The following is a 19,187-nucleotide window of genomic DNA, read 5'->3' on the forward strand; positions in this document are numbered from 1 at the left end:
CGCCCAACGGGTGCATGACAATCCGGCGGTGGCGGGGGTGCGGTTTGGAGGCTTCACGCACACCATAAGCCTCTACACGGATGTTGTCATTTTATCGCTCGACGAACCACGGACGGCCCTGCCGGCCTGCATCGAGGAGCTGGTCTCCTTTGGTGCGGTTGCGGGTTTTAAAATGAATATGGGGAAATCTGTGGCTCTGGACATCTCCCTTATGCCGGCCACCAGAGCTCACTAACAAGGCCGATTCCCCATGCTTTGGTCATCGGAGTTGGTGCCTTACCTGGGGATACAGCTGGCCCCCACCTTACCGGCCATGGTGACGGCTAACTGCACTGCAATAGGCAAAAAGATCCGGGAGGAATTGGGACGCATCGCGGCACTCTTTCCTGGTTAGGCAGGATAGCTGCTGTCAAAATGACGGTCCTGCCTCAGGTGCTCTACTTGTTCTGGGCCTTGCCTCTCCAGCCACCAGTCGGGTGGATCCCGCAATTACAGGCGGACCTCTCGCGCTTTATCTGGCAGGTCAAGAAGCCCAGAATGTGCAGGGCTCTCTCTGTGTTGGCCACAGAGTCAGGAGGGCTGGGAATACCGGATCTTCGTAAGTACTTCCAAGCAGCACAGTTGCGCTATCTGGTAGAATGGAGCAGGTGGGAGTCGGATAAGCACTGGCTCTTCCAGGATCAGGCAGTGGCGGGTCGGCCCCTGCAAGAAATCCCGTTTCTACACCGGCCTCACCGGCCCAAGAATCTGTATGCCTCCTTTGTCACAAGAGTACCCCTGCGGGTCTGGGACGCCACCAACCTTGCACATAATCTCACCACGTTCCCGTCACCACTTACACCGTTGGTGGACAACCCGGACTTCACCCCGGGGATGGAAAAGGGGGCCTTCACACACTGGCGAGCAGCGGGGTGTCGAGCCCTGTGTCACATGTATGGCCCAGAGGGAGTCATCCCCTTCCCGCACTTTCGGTAGGAATTTTTGTTCCCTGAAGCTGAAAGACTCCGTTATATGCAGGCTCGCCTCTGGGCACTTTACCCACAGGTACGGGAGTCGGCCGATAGACAACTCCTCCCGTCCGAGAAATGGCTTCTAACACGCACATCAGACTCAAATTGATCACAGATCTCTATAGGCTTCTACAACCACCTTCTTCACACCTCTATAACCCGGGGAGAGAACGCTGGGAATGGGAGTTGGGTAGGACACTGAGCCACAAAGAGTGGGAGCAGATATCATATAGGGCACAACACTCGGCTTACCACATGGGCCTCACTGACACGCTGACTAAGGTCTCTGCCTATTGGTACTATACACCGGAGCGGGTCCACGAACTGGACCGTAGCAAGGAAGATACCTGTTGGAGAGAGTGTGGGCACCGGGGCACACTGACACACATTCTATGGGACTGTCCGCTTCTAGTATCCTACTGGAAGGAAATGCTAGACGAAATTGACTCCCACTTTAGCATAGAATTGCCGCGCTTTCCTGCATATACTCTGTTAGGGCTCCCAAATAGATTGATGTACCCACTCAGATCACGCAGGGGTAGACAAATAGCCATCGCACTAGGGTCAGCGGTTCAGAACATCTTAATACACTGGCGCACCACCACGGTACCCTCCATCACGGGCTGGCTACACAGATTATGGGATGTGCTGGGCATGGAGAAATTATCACTCACAGTAGCGGGGGATATAGAGCAATTTAATGATCTTTGGCAACCATTCCCCTCTTTGCTGCTCACAGAATTTAAAGAACTCACATGCCCCAAATACCTCCGTCTCTTGCAGCTCACGAGCCCGGCAGCGCCAACCTCTTGAATGGATAAGGGATCCACCTCTCCCGCAAAGGGCGACATGGGTAGATGACTTCGAAAGGACCTGTGCACTGGGCAAAGTGGGGGGTGCGGGGGGACTTGGGGGTTTGGGAGTTGGGGTTTGGGGGGGGAGTTCGAGAAGGGAATGTAATTTAATACTGCAACACTGCATATCACTCAATGCCGTAGCGGACTGGCCCACTAACGAACTGCAACTGATTGATATACGCAGTGGGCGCGGCCTTGTCCGCACTGATATGATGCCTCATACCCTTTGTATGTTTGTCCATGTATGTTGCACTGAATAAAATACTTTAAACCTAAAAAATACCCCAAACCCCCACCCTCTAAAAACTAATCTGAACCCCTCCCAAACCCTGAAAATTACCCCAAACCCGCTCCTAAACCCTAAAAACTACCCCAAATCCCCTCACCCCATAAAAACTACCCGAAAACCCCCCACACCCTAAAAACATACCCTGAATCCCTCCACTCCCTAAAAACTACCCCGAACCCCCACCCCTAAAAACGACCCTAATACCCAACCCCCTAAAGACTACCCTGAACCCCCACTACCTAAAAACTATCCCGAATCCCCCCCCCCCCCCTCCCTTAAACAACCCTGAACCCCTCTTACCTGTCCTCTCTTTCTTTCTTTTCCTTTTTCAGGCCCATTTATTTATTTTATTTATTTATTTATCCTCAACACTAGACCGACTTTGCCTTAACCACGCACATGCGTGGTTAAGGCAAAGTTGTTGTTTAGGCAAGTCGTTGTTCGGCTTCCAGGCTTCTGGAACTCGTGGCTCTTGCCTCATTTCTCTGGATGTTCCCCACATAGTAGTTTGTATGACTTGACTCAACCTCAGTATATAATATGTGCCTTGACAAATGACAATGAGAGCCATAGAAATAATAATGCTTGCAATGTACGTGACACCGCAGTGCATGTTGAAGTACAGAATAAGTGTAGTGATGCTGTATGATTTGGAGTGAAGAACCTTTGTACAAATTACTTTTTGAAAAATCAATAAACAGATATTTAAAAAAAAGTGCCCTGCATGGGTAGGGTAGGGGCTACTTCCTTTTTACATTTTTGTTTTGTAAGATGTTTTATAGGGATACATAATTCAGAAACTCACTCTTATTAAGAACAAAATGACAGAGTTTCCAGGTTTTGATAGACAGCGGGTGTCTGCACACTGCTATAAGTTCCCAAATGCTCATCTAAGATTCCAAGCAAGTGTTACCCATTACCAGTCTACATTGAGAAATGTATATCTAATTGGGACTGTTACTCCTGAAGTTGGTACTCAGGTAATACTCCTTATTGTTCCGCTTCTTTCAGAACCCCTTTCAGAGGACCACAGGACATGCAGGGGCTACTGAACCCAACCGTGATGACACCTTTTACTCCTGATGTCCCGGAACCCAACCTAATATGAATCCTGTTCAAATGGTGCAAATACCCCTTCTGCACTTGACTCTTAGTGGTAGCTGTGGATGAGCAGTCCAAGGTTCCCTGAGGGAAAGGGGAGTGTTGATACAGATAAGTGAACACTCAAAGTGCACACTGTATTCTCAATAAATCAGTGTTCGGCCAAATACTTTCTTTTAAAAGAAAAAGAAGTATTTAAATTCTTACTCCACATATGCAAAGAAATAATGACATTCATTAGCAGCAACACAATCCCCTTAGAGTCAGGGCACATAGAGTTTGTCAGGCAAGTCCCGGTTCCACCCTCTTCCTTGGAACGTGGTTGATGTTATTCCCTATTAACTGGTGACCGCATCCAGGGAATGTGTACTGCTAGACCATACTCAAGAGTTCTCTTTTGACTCCCTAGAATTTAGACAAAAGTATTCATGGCGCCAGAGCAAAGTCAGCCGTGAGTCCATCGGGACCACACACAGACCTAGTTAAGTCTTACCCGCTCCTGCAGCATGTAAGAGTTTGGCGTTGTGTTGAGTGCCCTGGCCACCGGCATCCAAGAGTTCTGATCCTATTTAGAGAAGTTGGACTGCTCAGTGTCCACGCCACAGCACTTGGTTGGTGCGGTCTCTCTTCCTGAATGGTGCTGCCAGATCCCTAGTGATTGGAGATGCTCTCAGCCTGCAAATATTCATAAAGTCAAATGTGAGAAAGCGCCATCTTTCTTGCATGGCATGCCCCCACTTTTAGCTGAATTGCTGATGTGCTTTGACTGAGTGTGCCCTGGGCTCCTGCCAATCAGATGCCCAGGGCCTGTGTTCCTTCCCTAAAACTGTATTGAAACTAAATCCCGATTGGCATCTCTGGCCACATGTCAGCCCCTAGTAAATGGTACCCTAGGTACCCAGGGCATAGTTGTTGTAATTTGGCAGCGAACAAGGTTAGCATCAGCTGAAGCAATCTTGTTTTCCGGCAGACATTTTGTATGCCATGTGCTGCCACGTGCTCACCATGTGCTCTGTCCTACCTTTCTGTTGTCTTCTCTTGTACTCTACCTAGAGACAGATTATATTTAGCCTCTTCCACTCTGCACATGCTCAGTTGAGCTTGCAGCTGTCCACGCAGCTGTCACTAGTCTGTAACTGTCAGGATATGTTAGCTAGAATTAGCGACTGTTAGCTCCTCCCACTCGTTGACTGTACATTTTCTGTATGACCTTATATGTACCTAAAACCTTCTTTTTGTACTTGTACCGCCTTCTTTTGAGCCCCTGTGTGGATATAAAAGGACCATGCTCCTTCTGTTCAGTGTGCTACTTCATACATTACCGAAGGGTGTTGTGTGAATGTAGTTCCACCTCATGAGGTTAATAAATACTTTGTTTTATATTCCAGTTTCCATGCCAACTTCTATCCTATTGGTCTGAGGACTTGTGCAGAGAAGGGCGAACCCCTAGCACTGGTAGGCCTTGCTGAGGCCCACCACCACAAATTGGCGCCCAACCAGTGGGGCTCTTCGGCGACTCAGATGCCCGAAGGAATGGTCGAAACGAAGGATTGGAAACTCGCTACGGATGATCATTGCCCGAGGAGACCCGTGTTTTGGAAAACCACGGCGTTTTTCCTCTCTTTCTGATCTGACCATCCAAGTGGTGCCGGTCCTCGACTGAGATCTCTTCTGTTGATTCGCCGTGCAGTGACCATTTGGTCGATTTGCTGTTGGTTTGATGCCTGGGATTGGTAAGGTAGTTTTGTAACGCTTACTGTGGCTTTGGAAATTTGTGTTGGACAACTTGGGATTTGTAAGTGATTAATATATGAATTGCAATTCATATAGGCAGGTGATGAGGAGAATTTTCTCTGTTTTGTGTATACTACTGCATACTACTTTGTGTATAATACTGCATATTCTGCACTATTTTTGGCATGCCTGTTTCTAGCACACTTCGTAGGATGTGTTGCTTTTGTAGTTGTACCAGTTTGAGATGAAGCACAACCGCCCCCCCCGGAGGGGACGCCTAATAGGGACATGTATATTAAATATGGTATTTCTTCCATAATGTACAGCACGTAATGGAATAAATATACTCATAAGTATGAGTTGCATTCGCCTATGCAAAGGTCGTTTGATTTACGAAAGATTCAGTATGCGGAACAATGTATGTTTAAGCGAAAGACTAGGCAAGATATGTGTGCAAATGTGGGAGAAAGAAGTGTGTGAACGAATGAAGCGTGAACATGCCTTGATTGAAAAAGAACAGCGAAATAACAGTCATGCGAAAGCATTGTAGGTGAAAAATAAAGAAATGAAATAACTAAAAGAGAGAGAGGATAGGGAGCGCCATTTGCAGGTAACTGGCCAATACGCTGTTCGGCGACCCCTCTATCCTATCCTAAATAAACCACAAGATGATTTCTTGTTATTAGGTCGTTCTCCGCCTCCTTATATTTTTCCTTCTGCTCCTCGTGAGTCAGATGAGGATTCTTCTAAAGACCAGGAGAAAGCACGGGAAACTTGTTCTATGTTGTCCGCTGAACGTGCGTCTGAGCTCAGATCTGATGCTCGTAAACCGTTCGTAGTGTTGCTCCTGCTTCTGAACTTTTAGATGACATAAAAGGTTGGCAGGAAAGGGTGGAAATATATTTTACTGAGGTATTTGCCGCAGAAGTTCTTGAGCGGTTTAGGAAACATTCTGATGAATTGGAGCCCGTTGATGTAGCAAATGACTGTAAGCAAATGCATGATGGTCTTTTTGTCTTTTCTCAGGTGGCTGACTCAATCAGGAGCTTTGGTTACACTGCATGCTGAAGCAGTCTGTTTGCGAGAAGAGAAAAAGGCAGCAAAGGCAGCTGCAAAAACATCTCAGACCAGTGTGATACAGGCTTCTACTTCCGAAACAGATAAGAATGTAGTAATTCATTTGAAACCTATGCAGGAAGCCGCAACTTTGTATGTTCCTTCTAGAGGCAAGGGAACAGATGATGATAAGACTTCTGCCGATGCAAAGGGTTATTTTATTTATAATTGGGTTTACACTCCTTGGAATAGAGCAGATGTCATGGCTCTTAGAACTGCATTACCTGATCTGCAGAAGATTCCGGAAGCTTTTTATGAGGAGGTTGAGGGTGCTATTAGCTCATGTACTATGACTCTGCCTGATATTGTGAAACATAGAGAACGGACTTGCACAGCTGATATTGATCTGTTTTTCTGATTGATATTACCGCCTGATATGTGGATAACTGTTCGTAAAGTTAATGATCGCGCGACTTTTGGGGCATTACGGAAAGATTTAGAACAAATGGACGTAGAAAGGGAACCCGTACAGAAACCATGTCGGTTAATTTTAGTTAAGTTAAAGATGATTATTTTGCATAAAAGGACAGATTGGACTGTATTAGCATCTTGCAAGTAAAAAGCAGATGAATACGTTTCCGACTTCTTTACACGCTTTGAGGAGACATTCCCCAATTTTAGTAGCCAGTCATTGACAGATGACACAGGCAGGCATCTGTTCGTCGATAAATATGTTGCAAACTTGTTGCCTGGAATAGCTAGTCGCCTAAAGGCCCGTGAGAGCTCATGGACTACTTCTTCTCCGGTTTCTCTTTTGACTATGGCTCAATATTATGAAGAACAAGAGTTAGAAGCGAAGGGCAGTGAGGATAAAAAGACTAAAGGGTTAAAAACAAAGGTTATGTTGGCTCAGGTTCATGGTCCGCCTTCTAGAGGTAGTGATAAAGGTGGACGTGGATCTTATGGTTCGTCTTTCCTCTCTTACACTCGTTCAAATTTGTCTGTTGACCAGTGTGCGTACTGCAGATAATTTGGAGATTGGACTTCTGATTGTCCAGCACTACGTGCTCAGCAGTATCCATGGGGACAAACGAGAAATCGCTCAGGATATTCAGGGCCTAGAGGGAGCACAGATGATCGTGCTAGGTTTGATGCTAATACACGCGGACAGGATGGGCTTAACACTTTCGATAGACTAAACCAATATCAGATGTCCGATTATGTGCCGTCTGATTTGAAAGATTCTGCTTATGCATAGGATTGCCTAGGATGGGGTAAGGAATCAGTTGAAGTTCTAGTAGATCAGAAGGGTCCCTATGTTACAGCAAATGTTTTGGGTTCTACTGATCAGTTTCTGGTTGATACAGGAGCTACTCGTAGTTCCTTATCGATTCTAAACACTTAGGTCCAAGGGCTCCCCTGTCTGGCTTAACTATTACATCAATAGGTTTCGATGGAACACCTTCCCATAGCCCACTGTCACAACCACTTGCGTTCCATGTTGACAAATTTACTGCTCCATGTCCATTTTTGCTTTCTCCGAACACACCACACAATATTGTGGCTCTTGATATGCTCAAATATTTCAGGGCTACGATACGATGTTCTCTGGAAGGAGTACGTGTTATTTTAAATGACAACTACCCCGTGATTAAGAGGTCTTGTCTTGTTAAAGAGGACATTGCATTCGCTTCACTCACTAGTACTTTGTGGGCTACTTCAGACACCGATGTATCGCAAATGATTATTCCACCAGTACATATTAGTGTCAAGGAGGGCGCTTCATTGCCACGCTTGCCTCAATACAAAATTTCTCAGGAAGGCAAAGAAGCACTTATACACATTGTCCATGATTTGATTAAAGTGGGGGTTGTGGAAGAAGTTTCTTATAATGTTTGCAACATTCCTATTCTTCCTATTTTGAAAAAAGACACTAACAGTAGGATTTACAGATTCATCATTGATTTGCGAGAAATTAACAAGATTGTAGTACTGCAATACCCTGTGGTTTCAGACATAACGACACTTCTGACTTTCGTTCCTCCGACAGCGACTACGTTTTCTGAGAATGACCTGAAGAATGCTTTCTTTTTGATTCCTATTCATCCTGATAGCAGATATTTGTCTTCCCTGCCCTCCTGCTGTATCACTCTCAGCCTGCTATAAGCTGTTCACTCATTTCCATTTCAGACAATACACGTACTCTGACTAAATATCGTCTTCTATTAGCACCAAAAACAATTAAATTGCCTATCTCTCCAATTCCGCTAAGAAAAACTAAACGCCCTCTCTAAAACTCCCTGCGCCTAATCACCTCAGCAACTACGCAATGCTAACTGCCCTGACGCTCTCTCTAACGCGCTCCTGGACCCTACCATTATGGGCGAAATCCGCAGGGGGAGACGTCTCGCGCCGCTCACCCCTGCGGGGCCAATGCGGTCTCTAGGGGAGCGTGTAGGTAGTCTGCCGGTGAGGAGAGCTCAGTTTAAGTAAGTTATTTTTCCCTTGTAGGCGAGCAGGAAGCAGGGCAATGGTAAATACCTCATTGAGGAATCAACAGTCCCCACAATGTTTACAGCTTCCTTTACAGGGAGGACATTAATTACGCTTTTTCCTTACTTACAGACTTTGAATACGAGCCCCTCAACCCCTCAAGGCCATGGGTCACAACTAAGCCTCTAAATGAATATGTGATTATGTGTGCATGTTCATAATTGGTGTACGTTTGTCACATAGTTTATGGCATGTGGTTTGTGTTTTTGAAATAGCACTCACTAGATCCACTCGAGCAGGCAGCAATGTCTTTTTTCTCTTGTTTAGCTCAACGGAACACGAGATAACTGCTAAGATTCACACACTATAGAGGAGCATTTATATGTCAGAAACCAACGTCCGTATTGAGTATACCTACCTAGATTCCTACACTAGTAGGCTTCTGTTACCTTAACATTGTTCTTTTTATCCTACAGATACTACGTCACCATTGAGTCAATCATATGTATGTCATTTTTAATGCATGTACATTAGTTGCAACGTTTTCTTTATATTTTTCACCTTTACCTTGATTTTAGGTCACCTCTGAAGTGGTACACACAGGGCTGGACCCTGTGTTGTCCTGAAAAAGAGCTTTGGGGAGGCTCGAAACATGTTGACATATGCTGAGGACGGCTAACTCATTATGGTTAGGCTTTTCTGCCCAGTATTCACCCATATTTTTAGATTTGCCAACTAGGAGCGAGAATAAAGGTAATGTGCCCAATAGTTAGGCATTTTTAATTCACTTCTCCCACTCCACATCATCACCACACTACACATATTTCTCACTAAAGTGCTCCTACGACACTCCGCAAGTCGCAGAACGCCTCAATCCGCAGCGGATTGAGATGGCCCCTATGATGAAGCATGTCACCAAGGGAACGCCTGGTGAGTTAGGGGACTCAAGAAAGAAATGTTTCTTTCCTGTCTACAGACTTTCCCACTCCAATTGAACGGAAGTCTATCTCCCACAGCTAGGTCCTGTGTCCGATATCCCAGATTTTGTTTGTCTACTAATGTTCTAGGAGGGTGGACATAGCGCATACCTCTACCTCCCCCTGGCTTCTGATTTTGGTGATTTCGTTATAACCATCAGAAAGCATTGTATGGCAATGTTCCCCTGGCTTTATTATTTGCTGTCTGCGGGGATACATCACTAGCCAAATGTTCTGCCTTTCCTCAGGCAAGCTGCTAGTAGCCCTTAAGTTTTGAAGGAGCGGGATCTCTCATTCTAGATCTGCTCTAGAACCTCGAGTCAATGGTACTTTTTCTCAGCATGAGAATCTAAGGGGGAGATAAATTGTTAGCAGGTCGATCCATTCAGTTGCAGTTCGCAAGGATCATTAATAACCACATGCTACTAAAGGGGGTTAGTTGGTTTATTACAAAGCCAAAAATAACTGAACGTACAGACACCCCAGGAGGAGGGTTAAGAAATACATTGGGACTAATACAAAGCCAAACCCACAGATGAAATTAAGGCAGTGCAACATTCACAAGATGATTAATTCAAGAATCAAGATACTAAAGACAGAGCACACAAGTCCAGATTTCCCTGCACTGAAGATTTCATAGAAATAAAGCATTAATCTGTCCCTACACTATCACTAACGTGAAATCCCTAATTAAGCATACCACGGGGCAGGACTGGTTAATGTGTGAGCGTTTGTAGTCAAGCAGCATGAAGCTACTGAGACAGAGCTCTTTCTAAGATGCTCCCTCTCCAAAGGCAGAGAAGAAATAGGGCTCTTTCCCTAGTTGCCATACACTAATATTACAGGTGGCTTCCCAAGATCCTCTTAAGGTCACGTCATCCGGCCAGGCCACATCCTCATAGGTAGTTTTCCACTGGACAACGATGCCCCCGAGCGGTGGCGAGATTACCTTGGTTCCCAGGCTCTCTCTTCGGTGAGAAAGTACAACAATTCTCCTTAGCGGTATCAGCGTTCAAGGTATCCACTTCTCTCCTTGCCTAACTCCTAAAACAAAGACATTATTCTATCTAACAAGGATGCTTCTTCCACCTGCAACACAAGTGTGAGAAAGAATAAAACCTAACGTGCACGTGGAACTCAATTATTAGTTCAAATGCGAGAGCTTCCAGGGAAAACGCATTTTAGGCCTATAAAATTCAGCTAACATAAGAAAGATGGAACATAAACTTTTGTGAAATTAGGTAGAAATTGAGACATGTACAGTCAATATTCTCTTTTACATATAAAACGACATAAATAATAAGAATATTTCGAGCATAACATGAGTTTCAATTGCACTGTACAAGCGTCTTCATTAATGTTCTAGCTGGTTGCATTTACTTGCTGCACTACTTTCTTCACCTAACACTGAACTATTCTAAATACATCACGGTTCACGGTATTAAAATTCACATTCTAATGGATCATGTAAATACAACGAAGAAATATATTTGGATGCTGAGTAGGCGTGAATATGATGCACCCCTACAGATGAAAAATGGATTTTGCACTACATCAGTCTCATAAGGACAGACACGTGGACATAGATTTTCTATGTTTGCCCTATGATTAAAAAACAAGCTGCTGCATTCTCTTAGAGATGAGCCAGATTTGGTAACTTTCAGCCACAAACTTATGTGATGACATGGCTCTTCCAACTAGCATTTTATAACAAACTCCAATAGTCATTGCTGTTACCCACCAATCTAGTGCCTAGAAACCATTTGTTGTATGTGCGCTTTACAACTAAGTTCACATACCATAACATAGGTAAATACGCTGACGATTACCCATCTCCGGATTGCTCTTGTAAAGTGGTCGGAGATAGAGCTTGTAAAATGTATAACTTTCTCGGCTTTAGGAGAGATTGACTTTTCTTAGGTCTGTTGCATTTTATCTACTTTTGAACCTATATGTAATAAAATGTTGCTCTTTTGGTAAATAGCATTGATTGGACATTCAGTGGAGAAGTGTGGCTCAGGGGTTAAAGGCGGCAGACCCGGAAGCTGAGATCGGTCCTGGACCAGGGTTCAATTCCCCGCCTCGGTGGGTCTTGGGCTAAAAATTCCACGGACTCGATAATTCTCCCTCCGGTGCCTTCTCGACTCACGGGTTCACACTCTGCGACTCTGGGCAATAGCTTGCTTAATCTCCACAACGGCCCCTCGCGGCGGGATGCCTGACTTTCACCTTGTGGATACCCGCTGGGGCTATCACACAGGGGAATATCAGGACGGGTTCCCTAAGCAAGCGCCGGGACACCCACTGTGGGTAGCTGTGCGCTATATAAGCTCAACTACATTTACATATTATTGTAATGTAATTTCAAAGAACAGTTATAAGTAAGTATCGAAACATAAATTTACTTTCAGTGGTTAAGAGTTGAAAGCTTGACCTCACTATTCCCATTGTCCCTTATTCTTAGGTATTGAACAGGTGACATAATCACAATTACAAGTAACGAGCACAAAAAAACACACTCCTGATGTCTCCTCCCACGAGCATTTCACCTGTTAAAAATAGGTGAAAGATGCGTCGATGAAATGACTGAAAATATAAGGAATAAAGAGCAGGATACTCCAATAACCATTCTAATTCTAGATTTTCTGAGGGCCCAGCGTACAATACCTCGGTTAGCCCACACCTCAGAATTACAGATCCTCGCAGGATGTGGTATTCAAGCTGACATTGACATGGAGAATTCTAAAAGGAGTCTCCTGGCAACACTGCTTGATTTGAGCTGGTGGTTCTAGGTGTGCCCCATCAACACTCATTTTTGGGGACGGGCACTTATTTCTCCTCAGTAGACCTAGAGCCAAATCAAGAAAGAGAGAAACACAAAAGAGGAAAAGAAGCAGGAAGAGAAATACAGAAAAACTGAGACAAAGGGAGAAACCAGGGATGAAAAAGAACAAAAGAGAAAGAGGCAGGGAGTGGCTGATTGTACATTAAAGAGGCATTTAATGTACCCCTTATCCCCTCTTCTCTTCAATCTCTACCTTCGACCTCTTCTTTTCTCTCTGAAGCAGTGGGACGTCACCGTCTTCAACTACGCTGACGACCTGCAACTCATCTTTCCTCTTAACTCTTCTTCTGCTATCTCTAATTTCCAGGCGGCCATGTCCCATATCCTCCAGTGGATGTGCCAGAACCAACTCAAATTGAACCCCTGGAAGACGGAGCTCCTTCTCCCGGGTAAGAGCTCTACCCACTGGGGTCCGCAATTCTGGCCGGCAGAGCTTGGCCCCCCCCCACCCCTGTGGCCTCAGTGAAAAGTCTTGGGGTCACTATTGACTCTGAGCTATCCCTTAAACCCCAGATAGGGATGGTGGTCTCTTCCTGCATGCATCAGCTGCACAGGATTAGGAAGGTGGCCTATCTTTTGACTCCCGAAGCCCTGATCTAAGTCATCATGGCTCTTGTCCTCTCCCGCTTGGATTTCTCGAACTCTATTTATCACGGTCTACCTAATCTTTTCTCCTCAGACTACAAATTGTTCAGAACCAAGCGGCGAGAATGGCCTTCGGGATCCCGAAATGGCAATCCGCCAAACCTCTCCTTACCAAATTGCATTGGCTCCCTGTCATTTCGAGGGCAGCCTTTAGGATCGGCTGCCTCACCTTCAAATCTTTAACCAGTCCCTGCCCTGCCTTCCTGAAATCCCTCATCAGGCCCTACTGTCCTTCACGTAATCTCAGATCCTCTCACCTTCACCTCCTGGCTGTCCCCTCTATCAAACTTTGTAGATCTGGTGGTCGGAGATTCGCACATTTGGCCCCTAAACTTTGGAACTCTCTCCCTTCCCCGCTTAAAACCTCCAATTCTCTCATTCAATTCCGTAAATCTCTAAAAACTTGGCTTTTCCCACAATCCAGCTAAATTCCTTTGTCCCCTCAGCATCATATCAGCGCCAGGAAACCCACGGTGACAGTGCGCTTTACAAGCATACCTTAACATAACATAACATAACATAACATAACATGGAGTGGAATCAAGACTATATAGTCTTTGTATTTCGCCCCGACCTTTAAAAGCGCATGCAGCTGGCTTCCCAACCAAATTTTGAGCCCTGGCACTTATTCTTTAAGAAGTGAAGCACTGCTTTGCAGATACCTGCCCGAGCAGCAGCCACAGTCCACGTGTCTAGCGATAGGCAACACTTGTCACACAGCTTACCCAGTGCCCCTGAGTCCCTCAGGTCCTGGAGAACTTGCCTAACATGGCTCCTAAGGGTGATGGGTTTGTGCAAGTGATCAGTGGCAGCTGCTAATGAATAGTACTTGGGGGGGTGGGGGGGCAGGTGCAGGGGGATTACAAAAAATAACACTTTAGTTACCTGCTGCTGCCTGTCCTCCTTCCTTCTGCTGACGAAGCAGGAAGCGCACAGGCTCCCAGACTACCCTAGCCAATCACAATGCTGCTGTCACCAGGATGACAGCGGCCCTGGTTCAGCGCTCAGACAGGGAGTGAGAGTCTGTGCATGTTCTCACCCCAGGCTATGCACTACAGCTGGGTGGAGAAATGCCGAATGCGCATGACTGTCTGGGTGGCCTAGGACGGCCATCCAGACAGCACTCCTCACTTAGATAGTGCCCACTACTCCTCCCCTGCGGGCTGTGACACCAGCCCAGCTCCGCCCCACACCTAAAATGCAACGAAACTGACCCAGTTTGGAAAAATAAAATGATAATAACATTGTGTTATCATTTTATTTTTCGTCTTTGCACTGCTCAGAGAGTAGTGGGGCGACGCTCCTCCGCCTTAGCCGAGGTGCTGCCGCTGCAACTGATGCCTACTCGACATACATGTTAACTGACCCGATTTAGATGGAGTCTCCCAATAGGGGAACAAACATCACAACGCATGCTTTACATCGCATGCGTTTACATCGCAAGCGTTACAACGCAAGCGCCGTTCTGACGCGAGCCATTACTACGCAGCACCTTACATCGCACAGACTTTTACAACACATGCTTTTAAAACGCATGTGCTGTAATTGTTGTGGAACGTGTGCTTTCGGGTTAAGGGTCGGGTCATTAGAAGAGACTTCACTTCAAAGGAGGATGCTCTGTTCTGCCACACTCCGGAGATTCAGGGCTGAGTCTCAAGGAAATTAATGCCAGGCACATTCACTCACTCATCCTTATAGGAAACTGTGGGGACAATATCAGGGGTCTCAGGATGGGTTCTTGTCCCCAGTTTCAGCTGTACACTGCAGATGAAGAATGCGGGCAAAACCCCTTTAACAGAATAAACATCATTGTAGTTTTTAGGTCACAAAGTGCTCTTAAGACGGTTGTTAGTTTTTGAAAGTGATGGGAGCAGGGGGTGGCAGGTGCAGTGGGGGCCTCCAGGGGATTGGAAGTGCAGTGGGGGCTTGGGGGGGGGGGTAGAGATGCAATGGGGGCCTCCAGGGGGTGGGAGGTGCAGTGGGGGTCTGGGGGGGGGAGATTCAGTGGGGGCCTCGGGGGGGGGGGGAGATGCAGTGGCGGCCTCCAGGAGATGGGAGGTGCATGGGGGCCTCCTGGAAGGTTTGTAAGTTTGTAAGAGTCAAAAAGAAGGAACTTTGTTGATACCCATAAACAAAATAACTCTTGCACTAATGGACGAGAATTGGGGAAGCGCATCTACAAAGTGTAATATCTGTGGTTATGGAATAGGAATCGGCTTGGTGGAAAGATGCCCTGCACGTGCACATTTTCCATAGCCTGAATGCACCGCAGTGCTCGCCTGGAACAGCAGCAGCAGGGGGTGAAAGGTGGCTGGGGGTGGCCAGGACCTGAATCCCTGGGTGGCTGCATGCAATTGGAATGATGTTGAATGACAGACACTCAAACCATTGTGCCCAGCCCTCCCGAACTGAATGGGTGGATGAATCAGTGAAAGTTTCATGCCCAACCCAGGCAATAATCCCCAATAACCAAGATTCCTGCAGCATCACACTATCACAGTTTACAATTAAACTAATACCCAGCTGAGGTGGGAAAACAACCACTGAATGATTGTAGGACTGGTAGACTAATCGTGGGATTAAGGGGGAAGGAGTTATAATCCCGGTCTTTTTAGAAAGCGTTGTGCAATTTGCTCTTATATAATATTGAAAGTTTCGGGAAGAGTTATGGGTCTGTTTCTCATTTTAATAAACGCGCGTGTATCTTTGCACTCGAGAAGGACCACTGCGGTCTTTGTATATCGAAAAATAATAATAATAAAAAGGAGAATAGAAGAGGACATCTAACAGGGCGATTCAAATTGATGTGGAATAGGACCCTCAAATGAATATACGCAGTGATGCTCATAAATATATCTCATTTTAGATTGCCCAATAAAAACAGAGGGAATTCAGCGCCCATTGCTTCCGTAAAGATACTTTGTCTTCCAAGACTCTGTGAAAAACAGCAGCAGGGGGTGAAAGATGGCTGGTGTGGCTGGGGGTGGCAGTCCGTAATACTTTAGTTTTCATTTTTTTGCGTTGCCGCGGGGCAAATCGGATTCTGTGGGATTTTTCCGGCTAATTATGACTTTACAACTCTTTACATTTTTGCATCACGTTGTGCGTAATTTGCAGATCGTACAAAAAACAGGTCATCACTCAAGTGGATCAGAAGTTGCTAAGCCGCTGCTGCACTTATTGACGCACCGCGATGGCCCCTGCCCGCATAGTAACAGGCGCCTTTCAGTTGCTGTGAGTCGGTGTTAAACTGGGACTAGTGAGGTCACATTTTTACCCACATAAATGTAAATGTACATGAATTTATATAGCGCAAATCACCACTGGTTTCTAAGCGCTTGCTTAGGGAACCCTGTCCTGATATTCCCCTATGAGATAACCCCGGCAGGGTATCCGCAAGGTGAAAGCCAGGCATCCCGCCGCGAGGGGCCGTTGTGGAGATTAAGCAAGCTATTGCCCAGAGTCGCAGAGTGTGAACCCGTGAATCGAGTAGGCACTGGAGCGAGAATTGTTGAGTCCGTGGACATTTTAGGACTCAAGACCCAGCGAGCCGGGAATTGAACCCTGGTCCCTGCTGACCTCTGCTTCCAGGTCTGCCTCCTCTAACCAGTGAGCCATAATGTTAACCGGTGTAAACACTACAAAATAGTAAAAGCGCTGCATTAAACTGCATACTTGCTTTTCACGTCGCATATTTGTTATTTCGGAAAAAAATATGATGTTGAAGCATGCGGGGTGTTTGTGTGTGTAGTGATTGTGTTTTGTATGCATTTCAATGGTGCAGCAAAGTAATGGGTTGTGTTGTGTCAGCGTGCGTTGTGAATGTGTGTGCGATGTAAAGACGGTGATGTGAATGTTTGCGATGAAAACGTTTGCGATGTTGCTTTATTTGATCTATCTATCGCCTAAAATTGCATTTGCTTCAATAGAGGTCAGTGGGGAAAATACACTGCACAATTGTTTTTTTGAAATCTCCGTCTTTCCTGTTCTATCTAAATGGTTGGCATGCATGGGGGCATATTTACGTCTTCTGGCGCATCTCTGCAAATCAGCAGGGAAGCTCCAAAACAGATGCGTCACGTAATCCTCCCCTTGCACCACCACAGATACGTCGCATTTACAATGTGGCCCACCATGGTGCAAGGAGGGGCAGATGCGTGACGCATCTTGAGGCGCACGGGCGGCGCATTGCTGGAGTCGCGTCGCAATCGTCACGCAACTTCTGCAATGCACAGGGGCCGCCCATACTCAACATGGTGCCTCACTCCTTACGCCTGCTTCAAGCAGGCGTAAAGATTTGACGCATTAGCGTCGTAAAACTGACGCATCTGCCTAGATGCGTCACGTTGTAAATAAGTCGCAACGTGGCGCATGATTTACGTCGCCGCTGCGTCACAAAAGTGACGCAACGGCGGCGTAAAAGTGTCGCAAGGAGCTTGTAAATCTGCCCCATGGTATATATGTGTCATTTTAACTGTTTTGGCAATCAGTGCAATATGTGTCATTATACAGTGAGTAATTTCACACTTTCACTTTAATTCCCAATGGAGTATTACATTCAAGCTCTCACGTTATGTAAGAACAACCTGGAAGGTACAGATTGTGAAAGAGACATGTTTTGCTTACAGAGAGTTCAATGTATTATTCTTTCATTACAACGCGTATTGTGAGGTGGTTAAATGTTTTTGCTCAAACCGGTCAGCTTGCAGCAGTGTGGAAAGCACCTTAAATTGCGTAACCAAGCTGATTCTCACACCATGGGATTTCCTGGAATCTCTTTAGTATAGCGAGAGAGTGTTTCAGTTTTGATATTACAGTGAGAGAGTGATCACGTGTTATGATGAACAATTCTTTTCATAGCTCTTACTCCTCTGCATGTTGGAACATGATATTGTCAGCTCGTGGGTGAGTAGAAAGAAGCCAGGACAGCATTCCAAAGGGGAGGTGGTGTTCGAAGGCCTAAGGAAGAAAATATACAATGGTGAACGACTGATAGGAATGATGATGACGCGCATGTTGAACAATGGGAACACTTTTTTTTTTAAACTCTATTTATCATTTTATTTTTCAACATACATTAGTTTGTGATTTATAATTGCAGGTACATTTCTTGCCGGTTCAAAAAGGAATAAAAAAAGAAAAAACAGCATGATGAAACACAATACATGAATAAATGCATTCCCTTGTCTGTTATAGGTAGTAACATTTCGAATCATGCTTCATGATTTCCCTAATTTTCTATACCTCCATCACGTTGCCCGTCCAACCCCTGCATGTGCCACTAAATACACCCACAACTTCTCCAAACCCCGCTACTTCACCCCGCAGTCCATGCGTCCTGGCTTGCTCCCGGTCCCTCTTGACCGGGTAGTGTGTCTGATGTGGCTTGCAGTCGGCGATATTCCCTAAGGGGTTGCCCTATATCCTTGGGTTGCGATGTGGGTGGCTGCAATTCTGCATAGATTTCACTCGTGGTGTCGCAATATGTCATACTCTTAAGCCAGCTTTTGATATTGGGTTTCTGCCCAGTGCCCCAGCGCATAACTATTTCACGTTTCGCTGGTAGCATGGCGATTGCTATGAATCACAACAAACAAAAAGATAGGTGGAGGGTCCGAGGGAATGTTTAACAACCTCAACACAGTTACAATCCCCCTAACAAGCTATAGAAAACACAAAAAGTAACTGTGGGTCTTTGACAACGAGAAGGCTATGTGTGTGTAGAGATGACTATGTGTATGCTTCCAGCTTAGAGCAAACAACCGGACATTTACCTTATATGAAAAAATGTCCATCAGTTACTTTTCCTGCACAGGAAAAGTAACTGATGGACATTTTTTCATATAGGGTAAATGTCCGGTTGTTTGCTCTAAGCTGGAAGCATACACATAGATTGCTATGAATCTGCATGTGCGGTTGGGTAACGGTTCTAGATAGCCAATCAATGCAATCGGGGGATTTGCTGGCACTTGTTTCCCCACCATCTGTTGTACCAAACTGTAAATTTCCTGCCGGTAGGCGCTTATTATGCCACAGGTCCAGGTCATGTGAAGGAAATATCGTCTGTGAGTGGTTGTTCTATATCTGCAGCCCAGGCGGCTCTGACCTTGGCATCTCACTGTGGTACAGTCTGGAAGTAATGTGTTCCCCACCAGTGTCTGTTAGTACTAACGTAAGTGG

Source organism: Lissotriton vulgaris, chromosome 4_1 (assembly GCF_964263255.1).
Source record: "Lissotriton vulgaris chromosome 4_1, aLisVul1.2, whole genome shotgun sequence".
NCBI lineage: Eukaryota > Metazoa > Chordata > Amphibia > Caudata > Salamandridae > Lissotriton > Lissotriton vulgaris.